General features: G+C 55.7%; 18 non-coding genes and 1 pseudogene across 18 annotated transcripts; all 19 read right to left on the bottom strand.

Moving 5' to 3' along the window:
• Window positions 1–4,942: 4,942 nt before the first annotated feature.
• LOC138460409 (U2 spliceosomal RNA) lies at window positions 4,943–5,097 on the bottom strand (annotated as a pseudogene).
• Window positions 5,098–5,720: 623 nt separating this feature from the next.
• Window positions 5,721–5,911, bottom strand: LOC138460296 (U2 spliceosomal RNA). Its single transcript, XR_011263065.1, has one exon. It is a non-coding gene; the product is annotated as a U2 spliceosomal RNA (small nuclear RNA).
• Window positions 5,912–6,548: 637 nt separating this feature from the next.
• LOC138460295 (U2 spliceosomal RNA) lies at window positions 6,549–6,739 on the bottom strand. Its single transcript, XR_011263064.1, has one exon. It is a non-coding gene; the product is annotated as a U2 spliceosomal RNA (small nuclear RNA).
• A 637-nt stretch (window positions 6,740–7,376) lies between these two features.
• Window positions 7,377–7,567, bottom strand: LOC138460294 (U2 spliceosomal RNA). Its single transcript, XR_011263062.1, has one exon. It is a non-coding gene; the product is annotated as a U2 spliceosomal RNA (small nuclear RNA).
• A 637-nt stretch (window positions 7,568–8,204) lies between these two features.
• LOC138460344 (U2 spliceosomal RNA) lies at window positions 8,205–8,401 on the bottom strand. The gene has a single exon (XR_011263113.1). It is a non-coding gene; the product is annotated as a U2 spliceosomal RNA (small nuclear RNA).
• Window positions 8,402–9,032: 631 nt separating this feature from the next.
• LOC138460293 (U2 spliceosomal RNA) lies at window positions 9,033–9,223 on the bottom strand. Its single transcript, XR_011263061.1, has one exon. It is a non-coding gene; the product is annotated as a U2 spliceosomal RNA (small nuclear RNA).
• Window positions 9,224–9,860: 637 nt separating this feature from the next.
• On the bottom strand, window positions 9,861–10,051 carry LOC138460292 (U2 spliceosomal RNA). The gene has a single exon (XR_011263060.1). It is a non-coding gene; the product is annotated as a U2 spliceosomal RNA (small nuclear RNA).
• A 637-nt stretch (window positions 10,052–10,688) lies between these two features.
• LOC138460291 (U2 spliceosomal RNA) lies at window positions 10,689–10,879 on the bottom strand. The gene has a single exon (XR_011263059.1). It is a non-coding gene; the product is annotated as a U2 spliceosomal RNA (small nuclear RNA).
• A 637-nt stretch (window positions 10,880–11,516) lies between these two features.
• Window positions 11,517–11,707, bottom strand: LOC138460289 (U2 spliceosomal RNA). Its single transcript, XR_011263058.1, has one exon. It is a non-coding gene; the product is annotated as a U2 spliceosomal RNA (small nuclear RNA).
• Window positions 11,708–12,344: 637 nt separating this feature from the next.
• Window positions 12,345–12,535, bottom strand: LOC138460288 (U2 spliceosomal RNA). The gene has a single exon (XR_011263057.1). It is a non-coding gene; the product is annotated as a U2 spliceosomal RNA (small nuclear RNA).
• A 637-nt stretch (window positions 12,536–13,172) lies between these two features.
• On the bottom strand, window positions 13,173–13,363 carry LOC138460287 (U2 spliceosomal RNA). Its single transcript, XR_011263056.1, has one exon. It is a non-coding gene; the product is annotated as a U2 spliceosomal RNA (small nuclear RNA).
• Window positions 13,364–14,000: 637 nt separating this feature from the next.
• On the bottom strand, window positions 14,001–14,191 carry LOC138460285 (U2 spliceosomal RNA). The gene has a single exon (XR_011263054.1). It is a non-coding gene; the product is annotated as a U2 spliceosomal RNA (small nuclear RNA).
• Window positions 14,192–14,851: 660 nt separating this feature from the next.
• Window positions 14,852–15,042, bottom strand: LOC138460284 (U2 spliceosomal RNA). Its single transcript, XR_011263053.1, has one exon. It is a non-coding gene; the product is annotated as a U2 spliceosomal RNA (small nuclear RNA).
• A 637-nt stretch (window positions 15,043–15,679) lies between these two features.
• Window positions 15,680–15,870, bottom strand: LOC138460283 (U2 spliceosomal RNA). Its single transcript, XR_011263051.1, has one exon. It is a non-coding gene; the product is annotated as a U2 spliceosomal RNA (small nuclear RNA).
• Window positions 15,871–16,507: 637 nt separating this feature from the next.
• On the bottom strand, window positions 16,508–16,698 carry LOC138460282 (U2 spliceosomal RNA). The gene has a single exon (XR_011263050.1). It is a non-coding gene; the product is annotated as a U2 spliceosomal RNA (small nuclear RNA).
• Window positions 16,699–17,321: 623 nt separating this feature from the next.
• LOC138460281 (U2 spliceosomal RNA) lies at window positions 17,322–17,512 on the bottom strand. The gene has a single exon (XR_011263049.1). It is a non-coding gene; the product is annotated as a U2 spliceosomal RNA (small nuclear RNA).
• A 637-nt stretch (window positions 17,513–18,149) lies between these two features.
• LOC138460280 (U2 spliceosomal RNA) lies at window positions 18,150–18,340 on the bottom strand. Its single transcript, XR_011263048.1, has one exon. It is a non-coding gene; the product is annotated as a U2 spliceosomal RNA (small nuclear RNA).
• A 627-nt stretch (window positions 18,341–18,967) lies between these two features.
• Window positions 18,968–19,158, bottom strand: LOC138460278 (U2 spliceosomal RNA). Its single transcript, XR_011263047.1, has one exon. It is a non-coding gene; the product is annotated as a U2 spliceosomal RNA (small nuclear RNA).
• A 637-nt stretch (window positions 19,159–19,795) lies between these two features.
• LOC138460277 (U2 spliceosomal RNA) lies at window positions 19,796–19,986 on the bottom strand. Its single transcript, XR_011263046.1, has one exon. It is a non-coding gene; the product is annotated as a U2 spliceosomal RNA (small nuclear RNA).
• Between the last annotated feature and the right edge of the window lie 14 nt (window positions 19,987–20,000).

Here is a 20,000-nt window from a genome sequence, read left to right as displayed (position 1 = left end):
CCCCTCTATGGTCAGCTTCCGCAAGCTCCATAGCCCTAGTTTTTGTTTGGCTTTCGCCACGCGTTCATCCCATGACCTTTTTGCGGCCCCTTCGTAGCCGAACCACACACCCAGGATTTTCATGTGGGCCGGTCTGATGGGGAAGGGCAGAGGGTCGTACACTGGATCCCAGTCTCCGAAGAGCATGGCCTCTGACTTGGTGCAGTTTATCTTGGCCCCTGTCGCCTTGCCGAAGTCCTCGCAGGTCCTTACGAGGGCCTTGACCGAGCACCCGTCTGTGCAGAAGACGGTAACGTCGTCCATGTACAGGGAGCACTTCACTTCCCCCTTGCCTTCGCTGCCCGGAACTTTCACCCCTCGTATGCCCTTGTCTTGCCGGATGTGTTCCGCCAGAAGCTCGATGACGCAGACGAACAGCAAGGGTGAGAGTGGGCAGCCCTGTCTGACACCCGACTCCACCGGGAAGGAGTCTGCCTTCCACCCGTTTACCATTGCGCTGCTGAAGATGTCTCGGTACATGGTCCGCACCATGTCACAGAAGAAGTCTCCCAGACCCATCGCTCGCAGGGCACGGTCCATGAACTCGTGGGACACTCTATCGAAAGCCTTTTCCTGATCGAGGCTTACCAGGGCCGCTCGGACCCTGCGGTCCCTGACGTACTCGATCGTGTCTCTGACCAGGGCCAAGCTGTCCGCTATCTGGCGCCCTGGTATCCCGCACGACTGGTCCGGGTGGACTAGCTTCCCGATTACCTTCTTGAGCCGGTTTGCCATCACTTTTGCCAGGATCTTGTAGTCCACGTTTAGGAGCGAGATGGGTCTCCAGTTCTTGAGGTCATCTCTCTCTCCCTTTTGCTTGTACAAGAGGGCAATCGTACCTTCCCTCAGGGTCCGTGGCATGCTGCCCTTCTCCGCCATCTCCTCATATAACGCAAGCAAGTCCGGTCCGATCTGGTCCCAGAGTTCGGTGTAGAGTTCCACTGGGAGCCCGTCACAGCCCGGGGTCTTGCCGCGTTTGAAGGAGGTGGCCGCCTGGTGCAGCTCCCCCAGCGTGAAGGGAGCGTTCAGGCCCTCTCTTTCCTCCGGTCCCAGTGTCCTCGAGATCCCAGCCAGGAACTTGTCTGCCTGGGCTCTCTCCGACACCTTAGGCGAGTAGAGGCTGCTGTAGAAGTCTGTGACGACCTTCATCACCAGCTCTTTCTCGTCTTGGAGGTTTCCCTCTGGGTCCCGAAGTTCCAGTAGGGGTGTGGTAGTGGAGTGTAGCTTCTTGAAGAAAAATGCGTTGCATTTTTCGTCCTTCTCAAGTCGCTCGACCCTGGAACGGAACATGACTTTCCTAGCTTCCGCCTGGAAGTGGTTGTCTAGACCTCTCCTGGTTTCCTCTAGGTCGTCTTGCACGTCCCAGCCCCTGAGCTCGAGGTCGTACAGTCCCTGCAACCGCGATTGCAGGGCCCTGAATGTCCTCTTCTTTTCCCGTGCCGCAGCCCTGCTGACACCCTGGAAGAAGCTCCGCACTTGGGTCTTGACCCACTCCCACCACTCCCCTGTGGATTGAAAGCAGTCCTTCATGCTCCTCCACTCTGCGTATGCTAGCCTGAGGTTTGCCTTAGCCTCTTCGCTTTCCAGCAGCGTGCAGTTCAGCTTCCAGGATCCCGGCCCGGCTGGGAACTTCCCCGAAAGTTCCCCTGTGAAGCTGATTGCTCTGTGGTCGGTGAAGTGTACGGCAACCATGGAGCTTTGTACCGGCTTTACCGTCTGGGAGGTGAAGACGAAGTCGATCCTGGAGCGCACAGAGCCATCGGGCCGACTCCAGGAGTAGTTCCTGGCGTTCGCCCCCATGTCTCCGATGACATCCCTCAGGGAGGACTCCTCGACAATCCCCCGGAGCAGCCGGGACGTCGCGTCCATTCCTGCAGAGCCGGGGCCCGTGCGTCCGCCCTCCTCGATTGTGCAGTTGAAGTCACCCCCCATCAGGATGGTCCTGGAGGTAACGAGCAGCAGTCTCAGGTTTTCGAAGACTTCTAACCTTTCATTCTTGGTCGGGGGGGCATACACATTGATCAGCCGTACGGGTTCTCCTGCCCATGAGCCGTCGACGGACAGCACTCTGCCGTTCACCTGCTCTGTTACTGATTCAGCTGTGAAGTGCCTTCCCCTTACAAGGATGGCCACACCTGAGGATTTGCAGTCGTTCCCTCCTGACCAGAAGGACGGCCCGTGACTCCACTCTGCCTCGAGTTGTTTGTACGACCGGTCATACGGTATTCCACATTCTTGGGCGAAGCACACATCGCAATTCTGGGCTGCCAGAAAGCTCATTGTGCCTGCCCTTCGGGTCCTATCCTTCAAGCTTCTGACATTCAAGGTGAGCAGTGATATGGCCATCTTGCAATGCGTAAGCTACGGGTTCTGGTTCTCTGAGGGGGTGTTCTTGTTCGGATCTTGGGTCAATCCTGCTCCGGACATCCCTCCCCCTCGAGTTCCATTCCGTCTGAGTCCGAGTCTGGGCCCGGCCCTTCCTTATCCTTGTCCGATTCCCAGCTGCTTGGCCTCTCCAGGCTCTGCAGCATTTCTATCGTCTTTAGCCTCTGGTGCAGGAGCGCGATCTCGCTGAGGGGTGTGCAGTCGTCGTCCTCCTCCTCGGAGTCCGAGCTGGGGATCACCACCACCTCTTCTCTTGCTCCTGCCTCGTTTCCTTTGAGGAGGTCTGCCCTGGTTTGCAGGGCCATCCTCTTCATGGCCCGGGAGAGCCGCACGGGGCTCTCCTTCCCGCTTTCCTCGTCAGCCTGCTCTGACGCAGCTTCGCGGTCGGACCTGCTCCTACTCCTGAGTCTGCCAGACCCATCCTTTGCCTGCTTCCCCTTTCTGTCCCTCCTTAGCTTGGACCTTCTCTTCCCTTTTGCCCGGCCATTCCCTTGGTCTTCGGGGTCTGAGAGGTCTTCCACTTTGGGGGGGTGGGGATGTATCGTGGCCCTTGTGTGAGGGGCTTGTGGTACAGCTGCCCCTGTCGTTTCGGGTGCTGTCGCCTCCTCCTCTGCCTCGGGTGGCCCCGTGGCTGGGGCCTGAGGAGCTGGGGTGGTGGTTCCAGCTACCTCCGGTTTTGCCGGTGCCGCGGCGACCAGGGTTGGTTTCTCCGGCTCTGGGGCTGGGGTCGGGGTTCCAGCTGCCTTCGGTGTTGCCGGTGCCGCGGCGACCAGGGTTGGTCCTTCCGGCTCTGTTGGTATCGTGGCGACCAGGGTTGGTCCGGGGGTTGGCTCTGCCGTGCTCGGCTTTGCCCGGGTCTGCGGGGTTGCCGCTTTCTCCGGGTGTGCCTTGCTCGGGTTAGCCTTTTCCTGTGCCTGCTGTGCCTGCTGTGCCCGTTCTCTTTCCAGGCCCTCGTTCCTGATCTCCGTCATCAGGGTCATCAGTCCGTCCGAGGCTTTTTTGCTTATGACTGTTCTCCTATCTCTAGGCGGTGCCTTAGCCGCCTCAGTCATTGGCCTACCGGTCGGCTGCAGCCCCTTGACTGCACCGCTTGCCACCTGGGCGTATGACTTGGCCGAGAACGGGCACCCGTAGTACGTGTGCCCTTGTGTGCCGCAGAAGTTACATCTTTTCTGCCCCGTGCACTCGTATGTGTCGTGGTCTGTCCCCCTGCATTTCCGGCAGAATGGCTGGGGGCATGCGTTGGCTTTGTGTCCCTCGCCATTGCATTTCCTGCAGGTGAAGGGTTGTCCCTGGTACCTTATCCTCCCTTCATCTGCTCCGAGGTAGAACACCGATGGCAGGTGCTTTAGGTCATCCCGACCTCCGAAGCCCTGTTCGAGTTCTAGCGTGGCCCTCCATGAGGTGTTCCAAACCCCATTGGCGTCCCTGATTTTGGTGGGCCCATCCTTGATGGTGCCATACCGCTTCAGCAGGGCGCCTATGTCCGATTCTGAGACGTGCGGGTTGGTCATCTCTATCGTTATCCTTCTCTCCCGTGACTCCCGTTGCGTCTCCATCTCGAACGTGCTGTACGGGGCCTCCTTTTTCTTCCCTTGGAAGATGTCCCAATATTTCTCGCAGAGGGCCTGCGAGATGAATGTTAGGAGGAAGACCCCGCATGACAGGTAGTCCTGGAAGCTTAGGACCTCGCTGGGGCTTACCCCTGCTCCCAGAACCACCTTGTCCCAGCACATCTTGCGGTCAAGCATTGCCCGCTTGCCGTCGACCTCCTTGACCTGCATCCGGATGGTCTGTTTCATCCGGTGGTTCAAGGGGTAGGGCTTGCTCGCCCAGGCCGAGCCGTGTCCCCCGGGTTTGGCCCCTGTCGCCTTGCCCTGGGGGTCTGGCTTGGCCCCTGTCGCCTTGCCGGAGGTCCCAGGCTTGTCTTTCTGCCCTGGTCCTGGGCCTCCGGCCGCTGGTTGGGTCCCGCTGGTTCCCGGTGAGGCGCCTCCTTTCCCTCCAGCTGTACTGGGGTGGCCGGGCTGTGCCTCGCTGCCGCCTTTTCCCGCTGTTGGGGGTGCCCCCGCCTGGGTCCCTGGGTCTCCTTTTCCAGCTCTTCCGGCCCCTGTTGCCGGTATCCCCCCAGCCCCTGCTGTTGGGATTCCCCTGGGCAGGGGGGTCGGGGTGTTCCCAGCCCCTGTCGCTGGTTTTCGCCCGGCCCCTGTCGCCGGTTCCCCCCTGCTGGGTGTCTCTGCCGCTAGCGCCGGCCCCACTTCCATGGAGTCATCGTGGGGGCCTTGTCCCCCCTGGGCCAGCGCTTCGCCTTGCTGCCCTGAGCTCTCTGCCATGTCTAGGATGGCCCCTGCTCGATTTTGCCTTTCCAGCTCCCCTGAAAAATGAGCCAAAAAGCCCGCGAAAATTCGGAAATCGCACTCCGAGTCCTACTGGGTCACTTTTTGTCCTGCCAAGCGCTAGGAAGTGGGTTATGGCTGCAAGCAACCAAGCATAAATCCCCACCTCAAAGGGCCGAGTCCAAAAAGGATCCTGGGTAAGGTGTTAGGAGAATAAATTCCCCAGCATAAATCCACCTATGCGCCAGAAATGATCACCAGTGCCAATAGTATTAGTTCAAATCAAAAAAGATAAGAACAGATACTACACTTGATCTTAGCCAAAAGGCCGAGAAGCGATGCCCCGAAAGGGTCCGTCGGAAAGAGCGCTGCTCGGCAGCTCCCCCGCTGACTCGGAGTCGCCCTCTGCCGTAGACTCCCAGGCACCTCGGAGGCGGCCGGGCCTAGCGTGCGTTTGCATGAAAGACCAGCAGCCCCGGGTCCGTTTTTGCATGGCTCCGCCCCCACATCTCCAGCAGCCTCGCTGCCAGGGCCCAAAGTCACCCCGAGCTGCCCGGGGGGCAGGCTCCTCCGAGCGCCCACCTTAGATAAGGCTTGGCCGTTCGTGGCCGTTCGGGGCCGGCAGGGGCGAGGAAGGAAGGAAGGAAGGAAGCAGGGCAAGGACAGTGTCCCCCATGCTCTCCTCCTCCTCCGGCTGGCTGGCTGGCTGGCTGGCTGGCTGGCTGGCGGCTGCGCCCTGAAAAAGGAGCCAAACGGCAGACTTTTTTCCTTCCGACAACTTGCTCCAAGACACGGAATGTTCAACAGGACATCTAAACAAAAAAGAAGGAAGAAAGGGAAAAAAAAAAATAAATAAATAAAAAAAATAATTTGCATAAGTACAGATATATTTTGCCGTGTGTGCTCTTCTTTTTCAAGAATCGCCCAAGTCTTTCTTTTTGACAGCTTTGTTTTCCCCGAGTGGGGAAGTGCACCAGTCCTGGAGGTACTGCAATACCAGGTTGATGCGTGGAGTGGACAGAGCAAGCTCCCATTCCATCTCCCTGTTCCAAAAATCAATTTAATATATGGTCCCCAGATAGAGGACGTATCAGATATTAAACTGATAAGAACAGATACTACACTTGATCTTAGCCAAAAGGCCGAGAAGCGATGCCCCGAAAGGGTCCGTCGGAAAGAGCGCTGCTCGGCAGCTCCCCCGCTGACTCGGAGTCGCCCTCTGCCGTAGACTCCCAGGCACCTCGGAGGCGGCCGGGCCTAGCGTGCGTTTGCATGAAAGACCAGCAGCCCCGGGTCCGTTTTTGCATGGCTCCGCCCCCACATCTCCAGCAGCCTCGCTGCCAGGGCCCAAAGTCACCCCGAGCTGCCCGGGGGGCAGGCTCCTCCGAGCGCCCACCTTAGATAAGGCTTGGCCGTTCGTGGCCGTTCGGGGCCGGCAGGGGCGAGGAAGGAAGGAAGGAAGGAAGCAGGGCAAGGACAGTGTCCCCCATGCTCTCCTCCTCCTCCGGCTGGCTGGCTGGCTGGCTGGCTGGCTGGCTGGCTGGCTGGCTGGCTGGCGGCTCCCCTGAAAAAGGAGCCAAACGGCAGACTTTTTTCCTTCCGACAACTTGCTCCAAGACACGGAATGTTCAACAGGACATCTAAACAAAAAAGAAGGAAGAAAGGGAAAAAAAAAAATAAATAAATAAAAAAAATAATTTGCATAAGTACAGATATATTTTGCCGTGTGTGCTCTTCTTTTTCAAGAATCGCCCAAGTCTTTCTTTTTGACAGCTTTGTTTTCCCCGAGTGGGGAAGTGCACCAGTCCTGGAGGTACTGCAATACCAGGTTGATGCGTGGAGTGGACAGAGCAAGCTCCCATTCCATCTCCCTGTTCCAAAAATCAATTTAATATATGGTCCCCAGATAGAGGACGTATCAGATATTAAACTGATAAGAACAGATACTACACTTGATCTTAGCCAAAAGGCCGAGAAGCGATGCCCCGAAAGGGTCCGTCGGAAAGAGCGCTGCTCGGCAGCTCCCCCGCTGACTCGGAGTCGCCCTCTGCCGTAGACTCCCAGGCACCTCGGAGGCGGCCGGGCCTAGCGTGCGTTTGCATGAAAGACCAGCAGCCCCGGGTCCGTTTTTGCATGGCTCCGCCCCCACATCTCCAGCAGCCTCGCTGCCAGGGCCCAAAGTCACCCCGAGCTGCCCGGGGGGCAGGCTCCTCCGAGCGCCCACCTTAGATAAGGCTTGGCCGTTCGTGGCCGTTCGGGGCCGGCAGGGGCGAGGAAGGAAGGAAGGAAGGAAGCAGGGCAAGGACAGTGTCCCCCATGCTCTCCTCCTCCTCCGGCTGGCTGGCTGGCTGGCTGGCTGGCTGGCTGGCTGGCTGGCTGGCTGGCGGCTCCCCTGAAAAAGGAGCCAAACGGCAGACTTTTTTCCTTCCGACAACTTGCTCCAAGACACGGAATGTTCAACAGGACATCTAAACAAAAAAGAAGGAAGAAAGGGAAAAAAAAAAATAAATAAATAAAAAAAATAATTTGCATAAGTACAGATATATTTTGCCGTGTGTGCTCTTCTTTTTCAAGAATCGCCCAAGTCTTTCTTTTTGACAGCTTTGTTTTCCCCGAGTGGGGAAGTGCACCAGTCCTGGAGGTACTGCAATACCAGGTTGATGCGTGGAGTGGACAGAGCAAGCTCCCATTCCATCTCCCTGTTCCAAAAATCAATTTAATATATGGTCCCCAGATAGAGGACGTATCAGATATTAAACTGATAAGAACAGATACTACACTTGATCTTAGCCAAAAGGCCGAGAAGCGATGCCCCGAAAGGGTCCGTCGGAAAGAGCGCTGCTCGGCAGCTCCCCCGCTGACTCGGAGTCGCCCTCTGCCGTAGACTCCCAGGCACCTCGGAGGCGGCCGGGCCTAGCGTGCGTTTGCATGAAAGACCAGCAGCCCCGGGTCCGTTTTTGCATGGCTCCGCCCCCACATCTCCAGCAGCCTCGCTGCCAGGGCCCAAAGTCACCCCGAGCTGCCCGGGGGGCAGGCTCCTCCGAGCGCCCACCTTAGATAAGGCTTGGCCGTTCGTGGCCGTTCGGGGCCGGCAGGGGCGAGGAAGGAAGGAAGGAAGGAAGCAGGGCAAGGACAGTGTCCCCCATGCTCTCCTCCTCCTCCGGCTGGCTGGCTGGCTGGCTGGCTGGCTGGCTGGCTGGCTGGCTGGCTGGCGGCTCCCCTGAAAAAGGAGCCAAACGGCAGACTTTTTTCCTTCCGACAACTTGCTCCAAGACACGGAATGTTCAACAGGACATCTAAACAAAAAAGAAGGAAGAAAGGGAAAAAAAAAAATAAATAAATAAAAAAAATAATTTGCATAAGTACAGATATATTTTGCCGTGTGTGCTCTTCTTTTTCAAGAATCGCCCAAGTCTTTCTTTTTGACAGCTTTGTTTTCCCCGAGTGGGGAAGTGCACCAGTCCTGGAGGTACTGCAATACCAGGTTGATGCGTGGAGTGGACAGAGCAAGCTCCCATTCCATCTCCCTGTTCCAAAAATCAATTTAATATATGGTCCCCAGATAGAGGACGTATCAGATATTAAACTGATAAGAACAGATACTACACTTGAACTTGATCTTAGCCAAAAGGCCGAGAAGCGATGCCCCGAAAGGGTCCGTCGGAAAGAGCGCTGCTCGGCAGCTCCCCCGCTGACTCGGAGTCGCCCTCTGCCGTAGACTCCCAGGCACCTCGGAGGCGGCCGGGCCTAGCGTGCGTTTGCATGAAAGACCAGCAGCCCCGGGTCCGTTTTTGCATGGCTCCGCCCCCACATCTCCAGCAGCCTCGCTGCCAGGGCCCAAAGTCACCCCGAGCTGCCCGGGGGGCAGGCTCCTCCGAGCGCCCACCTTAGATAAGGCTTGGCCGTTCGTGGCCGTTCGGGGCCGGCAGGGGCGAGGAAGGAAGGAAGGAAGGAAGCAGGGCAAGGACAGTGTCCCCCATGCTCTCCTCCTCCTGGCTGGCTGGCTGGCTGGCTGGCTGGCTGGCTGGCTGGCTGGCTGGCGGCTCCCCTGAAAAAGGAGCCAAACGGCAGACTTTTTTCCTTCCGACAACTTGCTCCAAGACACGGAATGTTCAACAGGACATCTAAACAAAAAAGAAGGAAGAAAGGGAAAAAAAAAAATAAATAAATAAAAAAAATAATTTGCATAAGTACAGATATATTTTGCCGTGTGTGCTCTTCTTTTTCAAGAATCGCCCAAGTCTTTCTTTTTGACAGCTTTGTTTTCCCCGAGTGGGGAAGTGCACCAGTCCTGGAGGTACTGCAATACCAGGTTGATGCGTGGAGTGGACAGAGCAAGCTCCCATTCCATCTCCCTGTTCCAAAAATCAATTTAATATATGGTCCCCAGATAGAGGACGTATCAGATATTAAACTGATAAGAACAGATACTACACTTGATCTTAGCCAAAAGGCCGAGAAGCGATGCCCCGAAAGGGTCCGTCGGAAAGAGCGCTGCTCGGCAGCTCCCCCGCTGACTCGGAGTCGCCCTCTGCCGTAGACTCCCAGGCACCTCGGAGGCGGCCGGGCCTAGCGTGCGTTTGCATGAAAGACCAGCAGCCCCGGGTCCGTTTTTGCATGGCTCCGCCCCCACATCTCCAGCAGCCTCGCTGCCAGGGCCCAAAGTCACCCCGAGCTGCCCGGGGGGCAGGCTCCTCCGAGCGCCCACCTTAGATAAGGCTTGGCCGTTCGTGGCCGTTCGGGGCCGGCAGGGGCGAGGAAGGAAGGAAGGAAGGAAGCAGGGCAAGGACAGTGTCCCCCATGCTCTCCTCCTCCTCCGGCTGGCTGGCTGGCTGGCTGGCTGGCTGGCTGGCTGGCTGGCTGGCTGGCGGCTCCCCTGAAAAAGGAGCCAAACGGCAGACTTTTTTCCTTCCGACAACTTGCTCCAAGACACGGAATGTTCAACAGGACATCTAAACAAAAAAGAAGGAAGAAAGGGAAAAAAAAAAATAAATAAATAAAAAAAATAATTTGCATAAGTACAGATATATTTTGCCGTGTGTGCTCTTCTTTTTCAAGAATCGCCCAAGTCTTTCTTTTTGACAGCTTTGTTTTCCCCGAGTGGGGAAGTGCACCAGTCCTGGAGGTACTGCAATACCAGGTTGATGCGTGGAGTGGACAGAGCAAGCTCCCATTCCATCTCCCTGTTCCAAAAATCAATTTAATATATGGTCCCCAGATAGAGGACGTATCAGATATTAAACTGATAAGAACAGATACTACACTTGATCTTAGCCAAAAGGCCGAGAAGCGATGCCCCGAAAGGGTCCGTCGGAAAGAGCGCTGCTCGGCAGCTCCCCCGCTGACTCGGAGTCGCCCTCTGCCGTAGACTCCCAGGCACCTCGGAGGCGGCCGGGCCTAGCGTGCGTTTGCATGAAAGACCAGCAGCCCCGGGTCCGTTTTTGCATGGCTCCGCCCCCACATCTCCAGCAGCCTCGCTGCCAGGGCCCAAAGTCACCCCGAGCTGCCCGGGGGGCAGGCTCCTCCGAGCGCCCACCTTAGATAAGGCTTGGCCGTTCGTGGCCGTTCGGGGCCGGCAGGGGCGAGGAAGGAAGGAAGGAAGGAAGCAGGGCAAGGACAGTGTCCCCCATGCTCTCCTCCTCCTCCGGCTGGCTGGCTGGCTGGCTGGCTGGCTGGCTGGCTGGCTGGCTGGCTGGCGGCTCCCCTGAAAAAGGAGCCAAACGGCAGACTTTTTTCCTTCCGACAACTTGCTCCAAGACACGGAATGTTCAACAGGACATCTAAACAAAAAAGAAGGAAGAAAGGGAAAAAAAAAAATAAATAAATAAAAAAAATAATTTGCATAAGTACAGATATATTTTGCCGTGTGTGCTCTTCTTTTTCAAGAATCGCCCAAGTCTTTCTTTTTGACAGCTTTGTTTTCCCCGAGTGGGGAAGTGCACCAGTCCTGGAGGTACTGCAATACCAGGTTGATGCGTGGAGTGGACAGAGCAAGCTCCCATTCCATCTCCCTGTTCCAAAAATCAATTTAATATATGGTCCCCAGATAGAGGACGTATCAGATATTAAACTGATAAGAACAGATACTACACTTGATCTTAGCCAAAAGGCCGAGAAGCGATGCCCCGAAAGGGTCCGTCGGAAAGAGCGCTGCTCGGCAGCTCCCCCGCTGACTCGGAGTCGCCCTCTGCCGTAGACTCCCAGGCACCTCGGAGGCGGCCGGGCCTAGCGTGCGTTTGCATGAAAGACCAGCAGCCCCGGGTCCGTTTTTGCATGGCTCCGCCCCCACATCTCCAGCAGCCTCGCTGCCAGGGCCCAAAGTCACCCCGAGCTGCCCGGGGGGCAGGCTCCTCCGAGCGCCCACCTTAGATAAGGCTTGGCCGTTCGTGGCCGTTCGGGGCCGGCAGGGGCGAGGAAGGAAGGAAGGAAGGAAGCAGGGCAAGGACAGTGTCCCCCATGCTCTCCTCCTCCTCCGGCTGGCTGGCTGGCTGGCTGGCTGGCTGGCTGGCTGGCTGGCTGGCTGGCGGCTCCCCTGAAAAAGGAGCCAAACGGCAGACTTTTTTCCTTCCGACAACTTGCTCCAAGACACGGAATGTTCAACAGGACATCTAAACAAAAAAGAAGGAAGAAAGGGAAAAAAAAAAATAAATAAATAAAAAAAATAATTTGCATAAGTACAGATATATTTTGCCGTGTGTGCTCTTCTTTTTCAAGAATCGCCCAAGTCTTTCTTTTTGACAGCTTTGTTTTCCCCGAGTGGGGAAGTGCACCAGTCCTGGAGGTACTGCAATACCAGGTTGATGCGTGGAGTGGACAGAGCAAGCTCCCATTCCATCTCCCTGTTCCAAAAATCAATTTAATATATGGTCCCCAGATAGAGGACGTATCAGATATTAAACTGATAAGAACAGATACTACACTTGATCTTAGCCAAAAGGCCGAGAAGCGATGCCCCGAAAGGGTCCGTCGGAAAGAGCGCTGCTCGGCAGCTCCCCCGCTGACTCGGAGTCGCCCTCTGCCGTAGACTCCCAGGCACCTCGGAGGCGGCCGGGCCTAGCGTGCGTTTGCATGAAAGACCAGCAGCCCCGGGTCCGTTTTTGCATGGCTCCGCCCCCACATCTCCAGCAGCCTCGCTGCCAGGGCCCAAAGTCACCCCGAGCTGCCCGGGGGGCAGGCTCCTCCGAGCGCCCACCTTAGATAAGGCTTGGCCGTTCGTGGCCGTTCGGGGCCGGCAGGGGCGAGGAAGGAAGGAAGGAAGGAAGCAGGGCAAGGACAGTGTCCCCCATGCTCTCCTCCTCCTCCGGCTGGCTGGCTGGCTGGCTGGCTGGCTGGCTGGCTGGCTGGCTGGCTGGCGGCTCCCCTGAAAAAGGAGCCAAACGGCAGACTTTTTTCCTTCCGACAACTTGCTCCAAGACACGGAATGTTCAACAGGACATCTAAACAAAAAAGAAGGAAGAAAGGGAAAAAAAAAAATAAATAAATAAAAAAAATAATTTGCATAAGTACAGATATATTTTGCCGTGTGTGCTCTTCTTTTTCAAGAATCGCCCAAGTCTTTCTTTTTGACAGCTTTGTTTTCCCCGAGTGGGGAAGTGCACCAGTCCTGGAGGTACTGCAATACCAGGTTGATGCGTGGAGTGGACAGAGCAAGCTCCCATTCCATCTCCCTGTTCCAAAAATCAATTTAATATATGGTCCCCAGATAGAGGACGTATCAGATATTAAACTGATAAGAACAGATACTACACTTGATCTTAGCCAAAAGGCCGAGAAGCGATGCCCCGAAAGGGTCCGTCGGAAAGAGCGCTGCTCGGCAGCTCCCCCGCTGACTCGGAGTCGCCCTCTGCCGTAGACTCCCAGGCACCTCGGAGGCGGCCGGGCCTAGCGTGCGTTTGCATGAAAGACCAGCAGCCCCGGGTCCGTTTTTGCATGGCTCCGCCCCCACATCTCCAGCAGCCTCGCTGCCAGGGCCCAAAGTCACCCCGAGCTGCCCGGGGGGCAGGCTCCTCCGAGCGCCCACCTTAGATAAGGCTTGGCCGTTCGTGGCCGTTCGGGGCCGGCAGGGGCGAGGAAGGAAGGAAGGAAGGAAGCAGGGCAAGGACAGTGTCCCCCATGCTCTCCTCCTCCTCCGGCTGGCTGGCTGGCTGGCTGGCTGGCTGGCTGGCTGGCTGGCTGGCTGGCGGCTCCCCTGAAAAAGGAGCCAAACGGCAGACTTTTTTCCTTCCGACAACTTGCTCCAAGACACGGAATGTTCAACAGGACATCTAAACAAAAAAGAAGGAAGAAAGGGAAAAAAAAAAATAAATAAATAAAAAAAATAATTTGCATAAGTACAGATATATTTTGCCGTGTGTGCTCTTCTTTTTCAAGAATCGCCCAAGTCTTTCTTTTTGACAGCTTTGTTTTCCCCGAGTGGGGAAGTGCACCAGTCCTGGAGGTACTGCAATACCAGGTTGATGCGTGGAGTGGACAGAGCAAGCTCCCATTCCATCTCCCTGTTCCAAAAATCAATTTAATATATGGTCCCCAGATAGAGGACGTATCAGATATTAAACTGATAAGAACAGATACTACACTTGATCTTAGCCAAAAGGCCGAGAAGCGATGCCCCGAAAGGGTCCGTCGGAAAGAGCGCTGCTCGGCAGCTCCCCCGCTGACTCGGAGTCGCCCTCTGCCGTAGACTCCCAGGCACCTCGGAGGCGGCCGGGCCTAGCGTGCGTTTGCATGAAAGACCAGCAGCCCCGGGTCCGTTTTTGCATGGCTCCGCCCCCACATCTCCAGCAGCCTCGCTGCCAGGGCCCAAAGTCACCCCGAGCTGCCCGGGGGGCAGGCTCCTCCGAGCGCCCACCTTAGATAAGGCTTGGCCGTTCGTGGCCGTTCGGGGCCGGCAGGGGCGAGGAAGGAAGGAAGGAAGGAAGCAGGGCAAGGACAGTGTCCCCCATGCTCTCCTCCTCCTCCGGCTGGCTGGCTGGCTGGCTGGCTGGCTGGCTGGCTGGCTGGCTGGCTGGCGGCTCCCCTGAAAAAGGAGCCAAACGGCAGACTTTTTTCCTTCCGACAACTTGCTCCAAGACACGGAATGTTCAACAGGACATCTAAACAAAAAAGAAGGAAGAAAGGGAAAAAAAAAAATAAATAAATAAAAAAAATAATTTGCATAAGTACAGATATATTTTGCCGTGTGTGCTCTTCTTTTTCAAGAATCGCCCAAGTCTTTCTTTTTGACAGCTTTGTTTTCCCCGAGTGGGGAAGTGCACCAGTCCTGGAGGTACTGCAATACCAGGTTGATGCGTGGAGTGGACAGAGCAAGCTCCCATTCCATCTCCCTGTTCCAAAAATCAATTTAATATATGGTCCCCAGATAGAGGACGTATCAGATATTAAACTGATAAGAACAGATACTACACTTGATCTTAGCCAAAAGGCCGAGAAGCGATGCCCCGAAAGGGTCCGTCGGAAAGAGCGCTGCTCGGCAGCTCCCCCGCTGACTCGGAGTCGCCCTCTGCCGTAGACTCCCAGGCACCTCGGAGGCGGCCGGGCCTAGCGTGCGTTTGCATGAAAGACCAGCAGCCCCGGGTCCGTTTTTGCATGGCTCCGCCCCCACATCTCCAGCAGCCTCGCTGCCAGGGCCCAAAGTCACCCCGAGCTGCCCGGGGGGCAGGCTCCTCCGAGCGCCCACCTTAGATAAGGCTTGGCCGTTCGTGGCCGTTCGGGGCCGGCAGGGGCGAGGAAGGAAGGAAGGAAGGAAGCAGGGCAAGGACAGTGTCCCCCATGCTCTCCTCCTCCTCCGGCTGGCTGGCTGGCTGGCTGGCTGGCTGGCTGGCTGGCTGGCTGGCTGGCGGTCCCCTGAAAAAGGAGCCAAACGGCAGACTTTTTTCCTTCCGACAACTTGCTCCAAGACACGGAATGTTCAACAGGACATCTAAACAAAAAAGAAGGAAGAAAGGGAAAAAAAAAAATAAATAAATAAAAAAAATAATTTGCATAAGTACAGATATATTTTGCCGTGTGTGCTCTTCTTTTTCAAGAATCGCCCAAGTCTTTCTTTTTGACAGCTTTGAAGTCTTTCTTTTTGACAGCTTTGTTTTCCCCGAGTGGGGAAGTGCACCAGTCCTGGAGGTACTGCAATACCAGGTTGATGCGTGGAGTGGACAGAGCAAGCTCCCATTCCATCTCCCTGTTCCAAAAATCAATTTAATATATGGTCCCCAGATAGAGGACGTATCAGATATTAAACTGATAAGAACAGATACTACACTTGATCTTAGCCAAAAGGCCGAGAAGCGATGCCCCGAAAGGGTCCGTCGGAAAGAGCGCTGCTCGGCAGCTCCCCCGCTGACTCGGAGTCGCCCTCTGCCGTAGACTCCCAGGCACCTCGGAGGCGGCCGGGCCTAGCGTGCGTTTGCATGAAAGACCAGCAGCCCCGGGTCCGTTTTTGCATGGCTCCGCCCCCACATCTCCAGCAGCCTCGCTGCCAGGGCCCAAAGTCACCCCGAGCTGCCCGGGGGGCAGGCTCCTCCGAGCGCCCACCTTAGATAAGGCTTGGCCGTTCGTGGCCGTTCGGGGCCGGCAGGGGCGAGGAAGGAAGGAAGGAAGGAAGCAGGGCAAGGACAGTGTCCCCCATGCTCTCCTCCTCCTCCGGCTGGCTGGCTGGCTGGCTGGCTGGCTGGCTGGCTGGCTGGCTGGCTGGCGGCTCCCCTGAAAAAGGAGCCAAACGGCAGACTTTTTTCCTTCCGACAACTTGCTCCAAGACACGGAATGTTCAACAGGACATCTAAACAAAAAAGAAGGAAGAAAGGGAAAAAAAAAAATAAATAAATAAAAAAAATAATTTGCATAAGTACAGATATATTTTGCCGTGTGTGCTCTTCTTTTTCAAGAATCGCCCAAGTCTTTCTTTTTGACAGCTTTGTTTTCCCCGAGTGGGGAAGTGCACCAGTCCTGGAGGTACTGCAATACCAGGTTGATGCGTGGAGTGGACAGAGCAAGCTCCCATTCCATCTCCCTGTTCCAAAAATCAATTTAATATATGGTCCCCAGATAGAGGACGTATCAGATATTAAACTGATAAGAACAGATACTACACTTGATCTTAGCCAAAAGGCCGAGAAGCGATGCCCCGAAAGGGTCCGTCGGAAAGAGCGCTGCTCGGCAGCTCCCCCGCTGACTCGGAGTCGCCCTCTGCCGTAGACTCCCAGGCACCTCGGAGGCGGCCGGGCCTAGCGTGCGTTTGCATGAAAGACCAGCAGCCCCGGGTCCGTTTTTGCATGGCTCCGCCCCCACATCTCCAGCAGCCTCGCTGCCAGGGCCCAAAGTCACCCCGAGCTGCCCGGGGGGCAGGCTCCTCCGAGCGCCCACCTTAGATAAGGCTTGGCCGTTCGTGGCCGTTCGGGGCCGGCAGGGGCGAGGAAGGAAGGAAGGAAGGAAGCAGGGCAAGGACAGTGTCCCCCATGCTCTCCTCCTCCTCCGGCTGGCTGGCTGGCTGGCTGGCTGGCTGGCTGGCTGGCTGGCTGGCTGGCGGCTCCCCTGAAAAAGGAGCCAAACGGCAGACTTTTTTCCTTCCGACAACTTGCTCCAAGACACGGAATGTTCAACAGGACATCTAAACAAAAAAGAAGGAAGAAAGGGAAAAAAAAAAATAAATAAATAAAAAAAATAATTTGCATAAGTACAGATATATTTTGCCGTGTGTGCTCTTCTTTTTCAAGAATCGCCCAAGTCTTTCTTTTTGACAGCTTTGTTTTCCCCGAGTGGGGAAGTGCACCAGTCCTGGAGGTACTGCAATACCAGGTTGATGCGTGGAGTGGACAGAGCAAGCTCCCATTCCATCTCCCTGTTCCAAAAATCAATTTAATATATGGTCCCCAGATAGAGGACGTATCAGATATTAAACTGATAAGAACAGATACTACACTTGATCTTAGCCAAAAGGCCGAGAAGCGATGCCCCGAAAGGGTCCGTCGGAAAGAGCGCTGCTCGGCAGCTCCCCCGCTGACTCGGAGTCGCCCTCTGCCGTAGACTCCCAGGCACCTCGGAGGCGGCCGGGCCTAGCGTGCGTTTGCATGAAAGACCAGCAGCCCCGGGTCCGTTTTTGCATGGCTCCGCCCCCACATCTCCAGCAGCCTCGCTGCCAGGGCCCAAAGTCACCCCGAGCTGCCCGGGGGGCAGGCTCCTCCGAGCGCCCACCTTAGATAAGGCTTGGCCGTTCGTGGCCGTTCGGGGCCGGCAGGGGCGAGGAAGGAAGGAAGGAAGGAAGCAGGGCAAGGACAGTGTCCCCCATGCTCCTCCTCCTCCGGCTGGCTGGCTGGCTGGCTGGCTGGCTGGCTGGCTGGCGGCTCCCCTGAAAAAGGAGCCAAACGGCAGACTTTTTTCCTTCCGACAACTTGCTCCAAGACACGGAATGTTCAACAGGACATCTAAACAAAAAAGAAGGAAGAAAGGGAAAAAAAAAAATAAATAAATAAAAAAAATAATTTGCATAAGTACAGATATATTTTGCCGTGTGTGCTCTTCTTTTTCAAGAATCGCCCAAGTCTTTCTTTTTGACAGCTTTGTTTTCCCCGAGTGGGGAAGTGCACCAGTCCTGGAGGTACTGCAATACCAGGTTGATGCGTGGAGTGGACAGAGCAAGCTCCCATTCCATCTCCCTGTTCCAAAAATCAATTTAATATATGGTCCCCAGATAGAGGACGTATCAGATATTAAACTGATAAGAACAGATACTACACTTGATCTTAGCCAAAAGGCCGAGAAGCGATGCCCCGAAAGGGTCCGTCGGAAAGAGCGCTGCTCGGCAGCTCCCCCGCTGACTCGGAGTCGCCCTCTGCCGTAGACTCCCAGGCACCTCGGAGGCGGCCGGGCCTAGCGTGCGTTTGCATGAAAGACCAGCAGCCCCGGGTCCGTTTTTGCATGGCTCCGCCCCCACATCTCCAGCAGCCTCGCTGCCAGGGCCCAAAGTCACCCCGAGCTGCCCGGGGGGCAGGCTCCTCCGAGCGCCCACCTTAGATAAGGCTTGGCCGTTCGTGGCCGTTCGGGGCCGGCAGGGGCGAGGAAGGAAGGAAGGAAGGAAGCAGGGCAAGGACAGTGTCCCCCATGCTCTCCTCCTCCTCCGGCTGGCTGGCTGGCTGGCTGGCTGGCTGGCTGGCTGGCTGGCTGGCTGGCGGCTCCCCTGAAAAAGGAGCCAAACGGCAGACTTTTTTCCTTCCGACAACTTGCTCCAAGACACGGAATGTTCAACAGGACATCTAAACAAAAAAGAAGGAAGAAAGGGAAAAAAAAAAATAAATAAATAAAAAAAATAATTTGCATAAGTACAGATATATTTTGCCGTGTGTGCTCTTCTTTTTCAAGAATCGCCCAAGTCTTTCTTTTTGACAGCTTTGTTTTCCCCGAGTGGGGAAGTGCACCAGTCCTGGAGGTACTGCAATACCAGGTTGATGCGTGGAGTGGACAGAGCAAGCTCCCATTCCATCTCCCTGTTCCAAAAATCAATTTAATATATGGTCCCCAGATAGAGGACGTATCAGATATTAAACTGATAAGAACAGATACTACACTTGATCTTAGCCAAAAGGCCGAGAAGCGATGGGTCCGTCGGAAAGAGCGCTGCTCGGCAGCTCCCCCGCTGACTCGGAGTCGCCCTCTGCCGTAGACTCCCAGGCACCTCGGAGGCGGCCGGGCCTAGCGTGCGTTTGCATGAAAGACCAGCAGCCCCGGGTCCGTTTTTGCATGGCTCCGCCCCCACATCTCCAGCAGCCTCGCTGCCAGGGCCCAAAGTCACCCCGAGCTGCCCGGGGGGCAGGCTCCTCCGAGCGCCCACCTTAGATAAGGCTTGGCCGTTCGTGGCCGTTCGGGGCCGGCAGGGGCGAGGAAGGAAGGAAGGAAGGAAGCAGGGCAAGGACAGTGTCCCCCATGCTCTCCTCCTCCTCCGGCTGGCTGGCTGGCTGGCTGGCTGGCTGGCTGGCTGGCTGGTGGCTGGCGGCTCCCCTGAAAAAGGAGCCAAACGGCAGACTTTTTTCCTTCCGACAACTTGCTCCAAGACACGGAATGTTCAACAGGACATCTAAACAAAAAAGAAGGAAGAAAGGGAAAAAAAAAAATAAATAAATAAAAAAAATAATTTGCATAAGTACAGATATATTTTGCCGTGTGTGCTCTTCTTTTTCAAGAATCGCCCAAGTCTTTCTTTTTGACAGCTTTGTTTTCCCCGAGTGGGGAAGTGCACCAGTCCTGGAGGTACTGCAATACCAGGTTGATGCGTGGAGTGGACAGAGCAAGCTCCCATTCCATCTCCCTGTTCCAAAAATCAATTTAATATATGGTCCCCAGATAGAGGACGTATCAGATATTAAACTGATAAGAACAGATACTACACTTGATCTTAGCCAAAAGGCCGAGAAGCGATGCCCCGAAAGGGTCCGTCGGAAAGAGCGCTGCTCGGCAGCTCCCCCGCTGACTCGGAGTCGCCCTCTGCCGTAGACTCCCAGGCACCTCGGAGGCGGCCGGGCCTAGCGTGCGTTTGCATGAAAGACCAGCAGCCCCGGGTCCGTTTTTGCATGGCTCCGCCCCCACATCTCCAGCAGCCTCGCTGCCAGGGCCCAAAGTCACCCCGAGCTGCCCGGGGGGCAGGCTCCTCCGAGCGCCCACCTTAGATAAGGCTTGGCCGTTCGTGGCCGTTCGGGGCCGGCAGGGGCGAGGAAGGAAGGAAGGAAGGAAGCAGGGCAAGGACAGTGTCCCCCATGCTCTCCTCCTCCTCCGGCTGGCTGGCTGGCTGGCTGGCTGGCTGGCTGGCTGGCTGGCTGGCTGGCGGCTCCCCTGAAAAAGGAGCCAAACGGCAGACTTTTTTCCTTCCGACAACTTGCTCCAAGACACGGAATGTTCAACAGGACATCTAAACAAAAAAGAAGGAAGAAAGGGAAAAAAAAAAATAAATAAATAAAAAAAATAATTTGCATAAGTACAGATATATTTTGCCGTGTGTGCTCTTCTTTTTCAAGAATCGCCCAAGTCTTTCTTTTTGACAGCTTTGTTTTCCCCGAGTGGGGAAGTGCACCAGTCCTGGAGGTACTGCAATACCAGGTTGATGCGTGGAGTGGACAGAGCAAGCTCCCATTCCATCTCCCTGTTCCAAAAATCAATTTAATATATGGTCCCCAGATAGAGGACGTATCAGATATTAAACTGATAAGAACAGATACTACACTTGATCTTAGCCAAAAGGCCGAGAAGCGATGCCCCGAAAGGGTC

The sequence above is a fragment of the Ambystoma mexicanum genome, chromosome 4p (genome assembly GCF_040938575.1).
Source record: "Ambystoma mexicanum isolate Mex_15411 chromosome 4p, UKY_AmexF1_1, whole genome shotgun sequence".
Classification (NCBI taxonomy): Eukaryota; Metazoa; Chordata; class Amphibia; order Caudata; family Ambystomatidae; genus Ambystoma; species Ambystoma mexicanum.
The sequence above is the reverse complement of the archived record's forward strand: the minus strand, read 5'-3'. Positions and strand labels throughout refer to the sequence as shown.